This window comes from Sus scrofa, chromosome 6, assembly GCF_054392235.1.
Source record: "Sus scrofa isolate SSC_HxYL_T2T_F1_AM1 chromosome 6, Sscrofa_HxYL_maternal_Yorkshire_Landrace_v2.0, whole genome shotgun sequence".
NCBI lineage: Eukaryota > Metazoa > Chordata > Mammalia > Artiodactyla > Suidae > Sus > Sus scrofa.
In genome coordinates, this window is record NC_139388.1 from 11,046,615 (window position 1) to 11,060,152 (window position 13,538).

General features: G+C 39.5%; 1 protein-coding gene across 3 annotated transcripts in view; it reads left to right on the forward strand.

Annotated features, from left to right (window-relative positions):
* ADAMTS18 (ADAM metallopeptidase with thrombospondin type 1 motif 18) overlaps positions 1-13,538 on the forward strand; it is a 476,216-nt gene that overhangs the window by 110,424 nt on the left and 352,254 nt on the right. For all 3 annotated transcript variants that reach the window (XM_084959538.1, XM_084959530.1, XM_084959544.1), the window contains one exon: positions 5,144-5,262. The gene's annotated coding sequence lies outside the window, so the exon portion shown is untranslated. The remainder of the gene's footprint in view (positions 1-5,143; positions 5,263-13,538) is intronic.

Consider the following 13,538-nt stretch of genomic DNA (forward strand, 5'->3'; position numbering starts at 1 on the left):
CCCTTTAGATGAGTAATTAACTTAAAACAAGGTCATTAGCTTGTGTCCTAATCCGATAGAATTGGTGTCCTTCTTCGGAGAGGGTTTGGACACAGATGTGCACAGACAAAAGACCGTATGAAGACCCAAAGAGAAGGTGGCTGTCTACAAGCCGAGGAGAGAGGCCTCAGAGGAAACCAGTCTTGGCAATACCTTGATCTTGAACCTTGAGCCTCTAGAATTGTGAGAAAATAAATTTCTGTTATTGAGCCCCACCCCCACCTCAGTCTGTAAGATTTAGCTATGATATCCCTAGAAAACTAACCAAGTGACCCTTTGGCCAATGCAAGGCAGGGATTTGGGATGGAAACTGGCCCGTAAAACCGCAAGTGCTGCCTTGGTGTGAAGAGAGGTAGGTAGAAACACTGTGCTCCTTAGTTGGAGAGACAGCCGGGAGCTTGATTCTGTTTGGGGGTCTGTAGAGGAGAAAAAAAGCTTCCCACTGGAGACAAAGGCATAAATTGGCTCCACACTTGGGGGTATAATCTGAATTTTCACTATCAAGTTGTCATTGGGATTTGATTAACAATATAATCCATCTTAAATAGAATAATGGTAGAATTGAATCTAGGTATATCCGTGATCATAATAAATGCAAATTTCTTAGTTCACATATTAAAAGACAGCAATTTTTAGACTGGGAGAAAAATTTTCTGCATTTTTTATGAGGTATTTTTGATGTGTGATAACACAGAAAAGTTGAAAGTTAAAGGATAGAAAAAATATATCAGGCAGAGCTACAATAGTCATATTAATGTCAGATAGAATAGACTATAAGGTGAAATATACGAGTAGGATTTATAGAATCCTAATAAAAAAATAACTAACCAGGAAGTTACTGTACAGTTGATGCTGGATATGCATAAATAACAAGGTAATCACAAAAAGATATAAGCAAAAATGGCAGACTTACAAGGAGAAATGGACAAGTACAAAATTGTAACAGGAGATTGAAGCATTTTTCTTATAGATACTGAGAGATTAAACATCACTGAAGATACAGATATGAGCAACATGTTAGGTAATGGGCACATAGAGAACCCTATTTCAGAAATCACAGAATACTAAAAAAAAAGCCACAGAGGTATTTATAAAATATTTAGAAACAAATAACAATGCAAATATTACATATCCAACACTTGAGAGACAGGCAGATGTGCCGTTTATAGTGAAGAGTTGACCTTTATATTAATAGATAAGAAAGACTAGATTCAGAGTTGATTCACAAATGCTCAACCAAAGGATATGAGATCGTTAACCTAAATGAACCAGCCAGTGCTTTGAGTTCTCTTTGACCTCCTTGCCTCCAGGGATAACTTTCTTCGTGATGTTCTCTTCTCTTCTCTCATGGTTCCATCTTAGATCTTGCCGTCTCAAGATCTGTGTCTTAAATTTTCCAAGTTTGTTTCTACGTCAGGGTCTGCACCTACTCTCCACTGTACGTGGAATGGTCTTCACAATTTATTTAGGATTCTTCACAAAGGTATCTTCCTCAGAGATGATGTCCTTGACGTTTTTATTTAAATAGTGCCTCTGACCATCATTCTCCATCCCTTGACTGTAGACCTTATACATGATGTAAGAAGAAATCTTTAGTGGTACCTAACATTTATCTATCTATCCCTCTATCTATCCATCCATCCATCTATCCATCCATCACCTCCCTCTCACTCTCTCTTTCTATCTCATTTCTGTTCATTTATGACCCCTACTGGAGAGTAACCTCTCTGAGTCCATGGTTCTTGTTGTCTGTCTTATTCACAGTGGTAGCTTCAGCATCTAGAATTGAGCCTTGTGGGTGACAAGTGCTTAGAAGTATCTTTTGATGAAATAAATGGATGAATTAATCTACACCATTTATAAAACTAATAAATATGTGATTTGAAGGGGGAAAATATGTTCCTCTTCTCTGATTAATTCTTCAATTTACCCTTCAAATGTTTTATAAAAGTAGATCTTTTACGTGCCATGTACAGTTAGGAAATACATTCCCAGGACCTTATAATTTCATGAAACCGTAACTGAATGTGTAGTTTAGATGAAATTTGACTGGGAAAGCATAATATGTTTATGTGACTTGACATTATCACTTTAAAATCTTCTTCTAAACCATATCCTTGATAAGAAAATAGCAGTGGGAGGAAATACAAACATGCCTTCAGTTTATCTGTTTGGGAATTAATTATTATGACATCCTTTAAAATTTCAGCAGCCTACTTTACCCAAGAAAACATGTTTTCTATTATATAAAAAAATTTTATTATTTGACATTGTGTGCACTTTTAGAAGTTGGATTCGTAGTTTGTATTTTTTGGATGGCACCCCTTACAATTTGTAATCATATTGTTGAAAAATATTTTTTAGCTATATATTGCGAAAGCTAGACAGAAAAATACTGTCTTTTGTAGGAACCAAGCCCTCTTTAAATCACTTATTTGAAATTTTTTCCTATTGCAGAAGAGACATATAAACAACAAAAAATTAAATGTTTGCCTGGAAAATGATGGTTGTAGCATTTAACCATTCTTGTCCCCATCTTGCTTTCAATGGTGATGTTGGGGCCCAGCACACTCACTGTGGTTCAGTGTATCTTATTCCAACACAGATTGGCTTGGGCCCCTGCCCAGGCATCCTGGAGAAATCAGAAAAATCAGGGATCAGCACAAGTTTGCAAAAGGCCTGAAGAATTGTTCCCATGTGTATTTCTCCTTCATTTCCTTCCCCCTTCTCCTCCCTATTGTGTTCAAACCCACTCTCTGGTCCTCTTTAGAGATCCCATATAAAAAGACCCCACATATCAAGAGAGCTTATTTTTAATCTGCTTATATTTTAAAGTTTGCCAAAATTGAAGAGACCTTGATGAAGCACAAATTTTCCTATTGAGAGTTTCCAGAAAGATGTTGCAAGGATTGCAAAAAAAAAAAAAAAAAAAAAAGAAAAGTTTCCCTTGCATGATGTCTCAGAATAATCTGGGTTATGCTGAAGGAAGAGGCAACTCTCAGATCTCAATGGCCTGAAAGAACAAAGGCTTATTTCTTACTCACTCTACATGCTTGTGTTAGGGTTCTCCAGAGAAACAGAACCAGTCACACACACACACACTTATTACGAAGAATCGACTCACACAACTATGGAGGATGAGACAGTCTTGTGATCTGCTCTCTGCTGGAGACCCAGTAAAGATGATGGCATCTTTGAGGGTGAATCCAAAGGCCTCGGAACCAGGGGAGCCTATGGTGTAAGTCCCAACCTGAGCCCAGGAGAAGATGAAATGAGATTCCCCAGCTCAAATAGTAAGGCAGGATAAAAAGGGGGCACATTCCACCTTTCTCTTCTATTTGGTCTATTCTGCCCTCAGCAGATTGACAGATGCCCACTGTGTTGGGGAAGACCATCTGTTTTACTGGGTTCATCAGTTCAAATGCGGGTCTCATCCAGAAACACCCATGTAGATACACCTAGAAATAATGTTTAATTTGAGCATCCTGTGACCAGTCAGGTTGATGCAGAAAATTAGCTGTCACGTTCCGTGTCTATCATGGGAAGATTGAGAGCTCTCTCCCTCATCATTATAAGCCCAAAGCTGATCTTGCATCACTGTCTCTTAGAGCTTTCCATGTCTCATCACCTCTGATAGGATTGGCCCATCAAGTCATCTGGCCACACTTACCTTAAGGAGACTGGGCGAATGTCAGTTCAATGTCTTTCTGCCATGCCCAGAAGAAGAGAGAATGGAAAAACTCTATTGATTGCTTGGCACATTAATCTGATTGCTTGGGAAGAGTAGTCCAGAGCACCATATTGGGAGGTCTTGAGTATCTGTCTTGACTTGTGAAGCAAGCCTGTATGTAGTCAGCCTTAACTGTAATGCTAGAGCCTGGATCACTGTCTCCTGTGGGCTGGGCAGTTTTTTTTCCTGCATGGCCAGGAGTCTACAACTTTGGGGTTTTCAATAAACACCAAATCTCCATAGAGATTTTGACAAATACAGGGACTCAGGTCTCATCACTAAAGTCTTTTTCTTAAAGTTCAACATTATTCTATCATTAAAAAAAAACATTATTGTTTGTCTTTCTATAATTTTACCTGTCAAATATACTCTACCAGAAAAGGAGAATTTGGCAGTAATTTCCTAGCAGAGAGAGAAGAATTCTATATCTGCTATAAATATAAATTATGATAACTGGTGAAGAATTCTCTGTCTTGTGGCAGGAAAAGGAGATCCATGGCTTGGATCTCATTCCCCCAAGCCAATATGGCATATAAGATTTCATCTCATGTAACAACTCTGTTGTTATATGATTGATTGGATAGGGCTGCCTAGAGTACTCTGTGGGATGGCTACAGTGCTTATATCAGAGCTCATCATGAAAAGTGTGCAGTGATTGATTAACAATGTCTTTCACTGGTGCAGTAGAGGTAATAGTGGAATGCATGCCAACTGTTTGTCTTTGCTATTCCAGATGATCATTTTCCACCCATTTCTGCCTTTGGGGGGATAACATTCTGATCTAACAATCTGATTACTAATTTGTGTCCATATGTTCCTTGCTGTTTGGGCAGGTATGATCTGAATGAGAGACATCCTTTTTATTTTATTTTTTTTAGTCACTGAATAGGTGTTTTCTTTAGAATAAAGGAAACACAAAACAAAACAAATAAATCCAAAAAACTAAAACCAGAAGTTTGACATTATGACTTATAGTAACCATTTAGGAATTAGATTAAACTGAGTCAGTTCCAGAGATCATGATCAGCTGATAATGTAAATTACTTAATGTGAAAATCTGACCTTGAGTGTGAGCTTCCCAGAAGACATTCTCTTTTGTTGGGAATTGATCAGCATTCTTCTTTTTTTAAATTTAAATTTATTCTATTAGCATATAGTTGATTTGCAGCATTGTGTCAATTTCTGCCGTACAGCATAATGACCCAGGCATACATATATATTCTTTTTCTCAGACTATCTTCCATCGGGTTTTTTCCCAAGAAAGTGGATAAAGTTCCCCGTGCTGTTCAGTAATCTCATTGCTTAGCCATTCTAAATGTAATAGTTTGCAGTTTTCTTCTTTGATGTCCTTATATTCTTTATTTCCAACCTCAGTAACTATCAACTGGATGCCACCAGAGATGGAACCAATGTGAAATAACTCATGATAAGCAGAATGGAAGAAAAAACACAGGAGAAAATGTTCAAGGGAAAAATAGAAGCCCCTGTGAAGGGTAAGTGATACTCTGATAATTTATCAAGATTAGGCTGAATATCTCTGAGGTCAGTGAGGAATGAAAGACTGCAGTATTCCAAAGAGCTGCTTGGGTCTTATTTTACCATCAGTGTGTGATTTAGGGGCTGAGAAAATACATACTCTCTTGGCTCCAGAATGCACATTTAGTATTAGGCTTCTTTCTCTACTTTTAAAGTCAAGATGAGGTTGGGCTGTCTTTTTAATGTGATCGTTGATCATTGGAAATAAGAATTTGACAGGTGCTGCAGTTACAGACACCCTTATAAGCTAATGAGAGATGGGCTGTATGTCAAGAGAAATTAGGAGAACGTTTCAATCTGCCCAGCTACATGACTAGAAGAAAAATATTTCATTTTTTCATATTCTTGATGACTAAAATTTTTTTTATAATCTCATAAATCTTCAAACTCAGAGTGTATACCCGTAACTTGGACATAAATATATTTCTAGGGTGTAATGATATTTATCTAATGGGATCGAGTCTCTGGCCAGCTGTCTGCCTGTACTATTTAGGTCCCAAATCCTTTGATTTAACCCCTTATACTCCCAATTTCTGCCTAACATAATGTAACAATAAATCAATAATTCCACTGAGATCTTTAGCTTACATTTGATGTGAAACAGATAAGGAATTGTAAAGGTCTTATGATATGATCTATACCGATTTAGAATTATAGACTGTTACAGATTAATTTCTTTAGCATGTGCATTTTCAGCAAGGGTACTATTTCTCCCAAGAGGGTGAAAATTGGTTGTTAAATATTACAATGGTTTGTGGCTCTCCAAAGGGTCACAGCACATATACAGATATGTGGTATATCTATGGTATTAAAATTTCAGGGAGAAGGGGAGTGATTAGGGGAAAAGATAAGAAGCTTCATTAGGATGCAGTAATAAAAAGGTTGAGAAACACTCTTTCAGTAATTTTGGAATTACTAATAGTTTTCATAATAACTACCATTTGTTGTGTGTTCACTATGTGCCAGGTCCTGTTTTAAGTGTAATACTTAGATTATCTCAATTTTGCCCCCACCCCACCCCCGCTTGCCCCCCAGCCTGTAGAAATTAGGGGCTTTTGTGTGTCCTTTTGTATTCAAACGTGGGATTGTTGCACAGAGAAGCATCAGGAGGCAAAGAGAAGTAGTTAAAGCATTTGGCCAAGCTCATCCAACTAGTAAGAGGCAGAACTAGGATTTTAACCTAGACTATCTGCCTTTAGCCTCTTAACCATTGCATTTCACTGCATTACACCAGCCATTTATTCCATGGGTAAGAATATGGAAGCTCAAAAACGGCTCCTAGTTTTTCATCACCACTTGGGCTGTTCCTGGACTTCAAGGCACATGCTATCCATCTCGAGCAACTTGTCTGAGCTTTTGTCTAATACCATATCTCTGCCATTAGGGTTCTTTTGATACAGTGTCCTTCTCATCTTGGCCATGGGACCATTGACAAAGTCAATTAAATCAAATCAGTTGATGATGTTAATTCTTCTGTATCCTTGCTGATTTTTTTTTTTTAAGACGACACCCGCAGCATATGGAGGTTCCCAGGCTAGGGGTCGAATCGGAGCTACAGCTTCTGGCCTTCGCCACAGCCACAGCAATGCCAGATCTGAGCCATGTCTGTGACCTACACCATAGCTCATGGCAACTCTGGATCCCTGACCTACTGAGCAAGGCCAGGGATCGAACCTACATCCTCATGGACACTAGTCAGATTCCTTTCCGCTGCGCCACAACGGGAACTCCTTGTTGTTATTGCTGTTGACTCACGCTACCTATTGTGGGTAGAGAAAGTTGATGTCTTCGACTAAAATTGTAGATTTCTCTATCTTTCCTTTTCATCCTATTAATTTTTGCTTCATGTATTTCGAAGCTCTGTTTTTAGGTGACTATACACAAGATTGTTAGGTCTCTTCATCAGCTGACCTTTCAATCATTGTATGATGTTCCTCTTTAATCTGGATAATTTTCCTTGTTCTGAAGCCTCCTTTGTCTGATACCTATAGCATCACTTCAGGGTTTTGTGGTATTTTCATGGTACATCTTTTCCAATCCTTTAATTATTACCTACCTATATCATTATATTTAAATGGATGTCTTGTAGAGAACATATCCTTGGATCTTATTTTTAAAATTTATTCTGATAGTATCTGTTTTTCAAACAGTGTGATTATTCTATTTACATGTTATACATATGTGATGATGTGTTTGAATTTAGTTGGACCATTTTTTGTTTGTTTGTTTTTGGCCACACTCTTGGCATATGGAAGCTCCCCAGCAAGGGACTGAATCCAAGCCACAGCTGCAGCCTATGCCAGAGCGGGAATTCCTGGACCGTTTAGGTTTTTGTTTTTGTTTTCAGTTTGTTCCTTCTCTTTTTTGTTTCTAGGTTTCCTCTTTTTTTTTTTTTTCCTGTTGAGATTTTTTACTATTACACTTTAAAAGGTTTTTTTTTAATGTTTTGTTTTTGTTTTTTAGTTGTTTCTTTAGGTATTACAATATACTATATATATTATACTATAACTTTATAGTACGATATAATAAATCTACCTAACTTTTCACTTTCTACTCGGAATTAATATTTTCAAGTAGAATATAGAAACCTACCTACAATATAGATATTTTTACTTTTCCCCTCAATTTATATATATTGTATTTATCATATGTATAATTGTATCGTGTATAATTACATCTGTCTACCTTGTAAACTCCATCAGTCAGTGTTATAATTTTTACCTTAACCGTCATACGTATTTTGGCCAACTGAAGTGAAGACTCCTTTTTTCTGTTTACCGAGATAGTTACCATTTCTTACGCTAGGCACATTCTCGATGCTCCGTGTTTCCTTCCAAGATCACTTCCCTTCTGTCTAAAGAATTTCCTTTAGCATGTCTTTCAGAGAAGGTTCTGGTGGCAAACTTTTTTCCCTCCTCTCAGACTGTCTTTATTCCATCTCCATTTGAGAAGGACATTTTTACTGGATATAGAATTCTGGGTTGACAGTTCCTACAGAAATTTGAAACTGTTTTCATTCCTCTGGTGTCCACTGTTTCTGATGAGAGCTCTATGGTCATTGAAATTGTGGTTCCCTCATGTGTGACGTGTCTTTTCCCTCTGGCTGCTTTCAAGTGTTTTTTCTTTATCTTTACTTTTCAAATCATGTTATGATATATCTGGATATGATTATTTTAAAATCTATTGTGTTTCATGTTTGCTGAGGACAAAGAGGGGGAAAAAAATGTAATGGCTCTTTGCCTTGTGCTGTTGGAATCCTGTTTCTGGTCTGGGAAAAGGATACCCTTTCCTCGGTTTTAAGCATCTACCTGGTCTACTGCTGCAGCCATGTGTCAGGATTGCCTGGCAGCTGGGACAGAAAAGAGACTTTTCTTTTTGTCTCTGATCCTCTGAGTCCCCTTTCCTAATCCTTGAGTCAGAAAGCCAGTGTTTATTTATTTATTTATTTATTTATTTGTCTTTTTGCTATTTCTTTGAGCCGCTCCCGCGTCATATGGAGGTTCCCAGGCTAGGGGTCCAATCAGAGCTGTAGCCACTGGCCTACGCCAGAGCCACAGCAACTCGGGATCCGAGCCGCGTCTGCAACCCACACCACAGCTCATGGCAACGCCGGATCATTAACCCACTGAGCAAGGGCAGGGACCGAACCCTCAACCTCATGGTTCCTAGTTGGATTCGTTAACCACTGCGCCACAACGGGAACTCCAGAAAGCCAGTGTTTAAACCAGTGTCTGGGTGATACTGGAGGAGAAATAAGTGGGAATCTTAGCCCTAGTTTGGTGATACTTCCAATTCTGCTTCCCTGATGTGTCTGCTACTATGTATTTCTTTCTTTCTTTTGTTTTCCCAGTAGCTATACAAGGCTTGGTCTTTTATTTTCTATTTTTTTTTAAATATTGTAGTTGATGTGCAATGTTCTGTCCATTTCTGCTATACAGCAAAGTGACCCAGTTATCCGTACATACGTACATTTTTTTCACATTATCCTCTATCATGTTCCATCACAAGTGATTAGATATAGTTCCTGCGTACAGCAGGAGCTCATTGAGTATCCTTTCCAAATGCAACAGTTTGCCTGCCATCATGTATTTCTTAGATAACTGTTCCATGCATTCTGTTTAGGGTTTATATTTGCATTCAGTGGAAAGACAGGCTGGACTGTGCCTACCCCATCTTGCCCATAATTGATCCCAGACATTTTTGGTTTATTTATTTATTTATATTGAAGTAGTTGATTTACAATAGTATATTAGTTTCAGATGTACAACATAGTTATTCAGTATTTTTATACATTATTCTCCTTTTAAAGGTATTATATAATGACTCTATTTCCCTGTAAAGTACAATGTGTTCTTTTTTGCCTTTTTATTTTATATGTAATAGTTTGTACCGCATCATCTCCTGCCCCTGTCTTGCCTCTTCTTCCTTCCCTCTCCCTACTGTTAACCACTAGTTTGATCTCTATGTCTGTGAGTGTTTGTGTTTTGCCATATTCATTTGTTTGTTTTATTTATGTATTTATTTTTTTGTCTTTTTGCCATTTCTGGGGCCGCTCCCGCGGCCTATGGAGGTTCCCAGAGTAGGGGTCGATTTGGAGCTGTAGCTGCTGGTCTATGCCAAAGCCATAGCAACAAGGGATCCGAGCCGCGTCTGCAACCTACACCACAGCTCACGGCAACGCCGGATCCCCAACCCATTGAGCAAGGCTAGGGATCGATACCGCAACCTCATGGTTCCTAGTCGGATTCTTTAACCACTGAGCCACGATGGGAACTCCTTTTTGTTTGTTTTATTTTTGGATACCACATATATGTGAAAACATGTAGTATTTGTCTTTTTCTGTCTTACTTATTTCACTAGGCATAATAACCTCCAGGTCCATCCATGTTGTTGCAAATGGCATTACTTCATTCTTTTTGTGGCTGAGTAATATTCCACTGTATATATGTATACCACATCTTCTTTATCCATTCATTTGTTGATGGACACTTAGGTTGCTTCCAGGTCTTGGCTATTGTAAATAGTGCTCAATTGAACATCAAATGCTTATATCTTCTCGAGGTGGTGTTTTTGTTTTCTTTGGATATGTATCCAGCAGTGGAATTGCTGGATCTTATGGCAATTCTGTTTTTAGTTTTTTTTGAGGAACCTCCATACTGTTTTCCACAGTGGTTGCACCAATGTACATTCCCACCAACAGTGTAAGAGGGTTCCCTTTTCTCTACACTCTCCCCAGCATTTATTATTTGTAGACTTTTTGATGCTGTTCTGGCTGGTGTGTTTAAAATACTCTTTGTTGACTTCTGACTCCTTACTATCCATGCAGAGGTTTGTCTTCTTAAATCACTTAAATTCCCTAAATTTTAAATATGCTTAAAATTTGATGTGGCTTGAGTTGTAGAATCTTCTATCTTCTTGCTGTTCTTGATAACTGGGAGTTCAAGAAAGAGTTCTAGGAGAAACAGAAGTAAGATTTATTGAGTTATTCCTCACTGCAAGCTCTCTTACGCTCATTTTCACATTTTTTCTTCATCATGGTCCTTTCTCATGTGCATTATTTCCTTATTTTAATTTATTATTATTTTATTATTTGCTTTTTAGGGCTGCAGGTGTGTCATATGGAAGTTCCCAGACTAGGGATCGAGTTGGAGCTACAGCTGCCAGCCTACGCCACAGCTGCAGCAACCACAAATCCGAGCCATGTCTGTGACCTTCACCGCAGCTCATGGCAATGCTGGACTCTAACCCAGTGAGGGAGGCCAGGGATCGAATCAGCATCCTCTTGGATCCTAGTTGGGTTCGTTATCACTGAGCCACGATGAGAACTCTTATTTCCTCATTTTAGAGAAGAGGATAAGCAAAGGCACACAGCTCGGTCAAGGGACACATCCAAACTCGGGGTTATTTGTCTAATTCTTACCTTGGGATAGACTAATTTTTTTTTTTGTCTGCACCTATGGCACGTGGAAGGGATTGAACCTGCACCACAGCAGTGATCTAAGCCACAGCAGTAACAATGCTGGACCCTTAACCTGCTGCACCACCAGGGAACTCCCAGGATAGACTAATTTTGTATTTTTCAAAATGGGTATTGTTGGAAATAGCCTTTTTTTTTTTAACCCATTAATGTTAGAAATAGGCAATCAACATTTTGGTCTTATACGTGAAGAAGGCTCATTCTCTTGCACTAAATAACTCAAGACCAGCTGTCCTCTGGTTCTCTTTTAAGACTTGTCTTAGGTGTTCTGGTTTCATCAATAACCACCTGGTCCCCTAGTAGACTATTGGCCTGAGAAGTTCAGGCTTTTAGTTTATCAAGAAAGAAGGCAGCTACATTCCACTTAGAATGTTTAGCTTGGACAGGATATCAGACTCATAAATACTCATTTGTGAGAAGTCACCGGGGTCTGTACGGATAAGTGGATTGACCCTCCGCAAGTACGTAGCTGAGCACCCTATGGGGCTGCCCTATTGTCAGGAAATCCCTGAAGTAATGGACCTGACACGGTGGGAGCCGTGAATCCCCTGTCCTCAGCGCCTGATGAGATTGTCCTGGTGGCAGCAACATGTATTCTTTGGCAAACGGCCATTTCCGCAGCCCCAAACCAACAATTCAGTGGTTGAAAGCCATGTCTTGGGAGGAGTGGTTTCCATTCCTTGGCAGCCTCCCCAGGGTTAGTGATGCAGAGAAGCCCTATGAAGATGGAGGGAAAGATAGCGAGTGAGGTTAGCAGGTCAGACTGCGGCTGTTAGTTTTCAAACAATAAAACAGATGAGGCTGAACTCAGAGAGAGGTACCCTGGGTCTACAAACTACGTGAGTTATGTAGGAGTGTTTGTCCCTGCATTTTTTTCAGAGAAAAGGGACAATTCTTTTTTTTTTTTCTTTTTAGGGCCACACTCGAGGCATATGGAGGTTCCCAGGCTAGGGATCAAATTGGAGCTGAAGGTGCTGGCCTATGCCACAGCCACAGCAACGCCAGATCCGAACTGTATCTGCAGCCTACACCACAGCTCATGGCAACGTCGGATTGTTAACCCACTGAGCAAGGGTAGGGATGGAACCTGTGTCCTCGTGGATACTAGTCAGATTGATTTCTGCTGAGCCACAATGGGAACTTGGAGAAAGGGACGATTCTTTAAATTCATCAAGGACCCAACAAAATTAGAGAATCCTTCATCTATCTGTTATGTCAGCAGTGGGGATCTGTAAGATCAGTACCTGTGCTGTGTGCAGAGGAAATCATTAATAATAACGCAAAAGAGTTCCCTCGTGACCTAGCGGTTAAAGGACCCAGTGTTGTCACTGCTTTGGTTGGGTCACTGATGTGGTATGGGTGTGATCCCTGGCCCAGAAATTTCTGCATGCCACAGGCATGGCTCACAACAACAACAGATAAAGAGTGAGATGGCCAACTGAGAGCCTCCACCGAGGGGGAAAGTGATGCCATCCATGTGACATACTATTAAAATATTAGGTGGTTTCTGTGGCCGTGTCGCTATTGTGCAGCAGTTCAGTTAATCTGAATTTGACAGTGATGACCTGAAGAACCCCTCTCCCCCCAGAAAATATGGCCTTTAGGAAAGCTGGATGCAGCATGCATGGAACTTGCAGTATTTTTGCAACTTTTCCGTAATTCTGTATCTTAAAGGATATGTATCCTTTGAATAAGGTAAACTCTAGAAGAAGATAAATTCTATGGGTTGAATGGATGAGGCTAACCTTGGATATGTTGACAGCAAGGAGACTAGGGTAAGTGTGAGCCACAGTAGGAAGAGCCTGGAGTCGAGGATTAAGACTTCCTGGGTGTGATCCCCAGACCTAGTATTTACCCATTCTGTGAATATCGTGCTTTTGCAGACTCTTATTTTACAAATGAGAACAGTGAGGCTCAGAGAATTTAATAGTGGATACCTACCTTAAGGGTGGTTATAGGAGTTAAACGAGATAAGTAAAAGATGGCTGGCATGGGAGTTCCCTTCGTGGCTCAGTGGTTAACAAACCTGACTGGTATCCATGAGGACATGGGTTCAATCCCTGGCCTTGCTTAGTGGGTTGGGGATATGGCATTGCTGTGAGCTGTGGTGTAGGTCACAGACTTGGCTTGGATCCTGCATTGGTATAGCTGTGGTATAGGCTGGCAGCCTCAGATCCATTTTGACCCCTAGCCTGGGAATCTGCATGTGCCATGGGTGTGGCCTTAAAAAGACAAAAGCAAAAAAAAAAAAATATA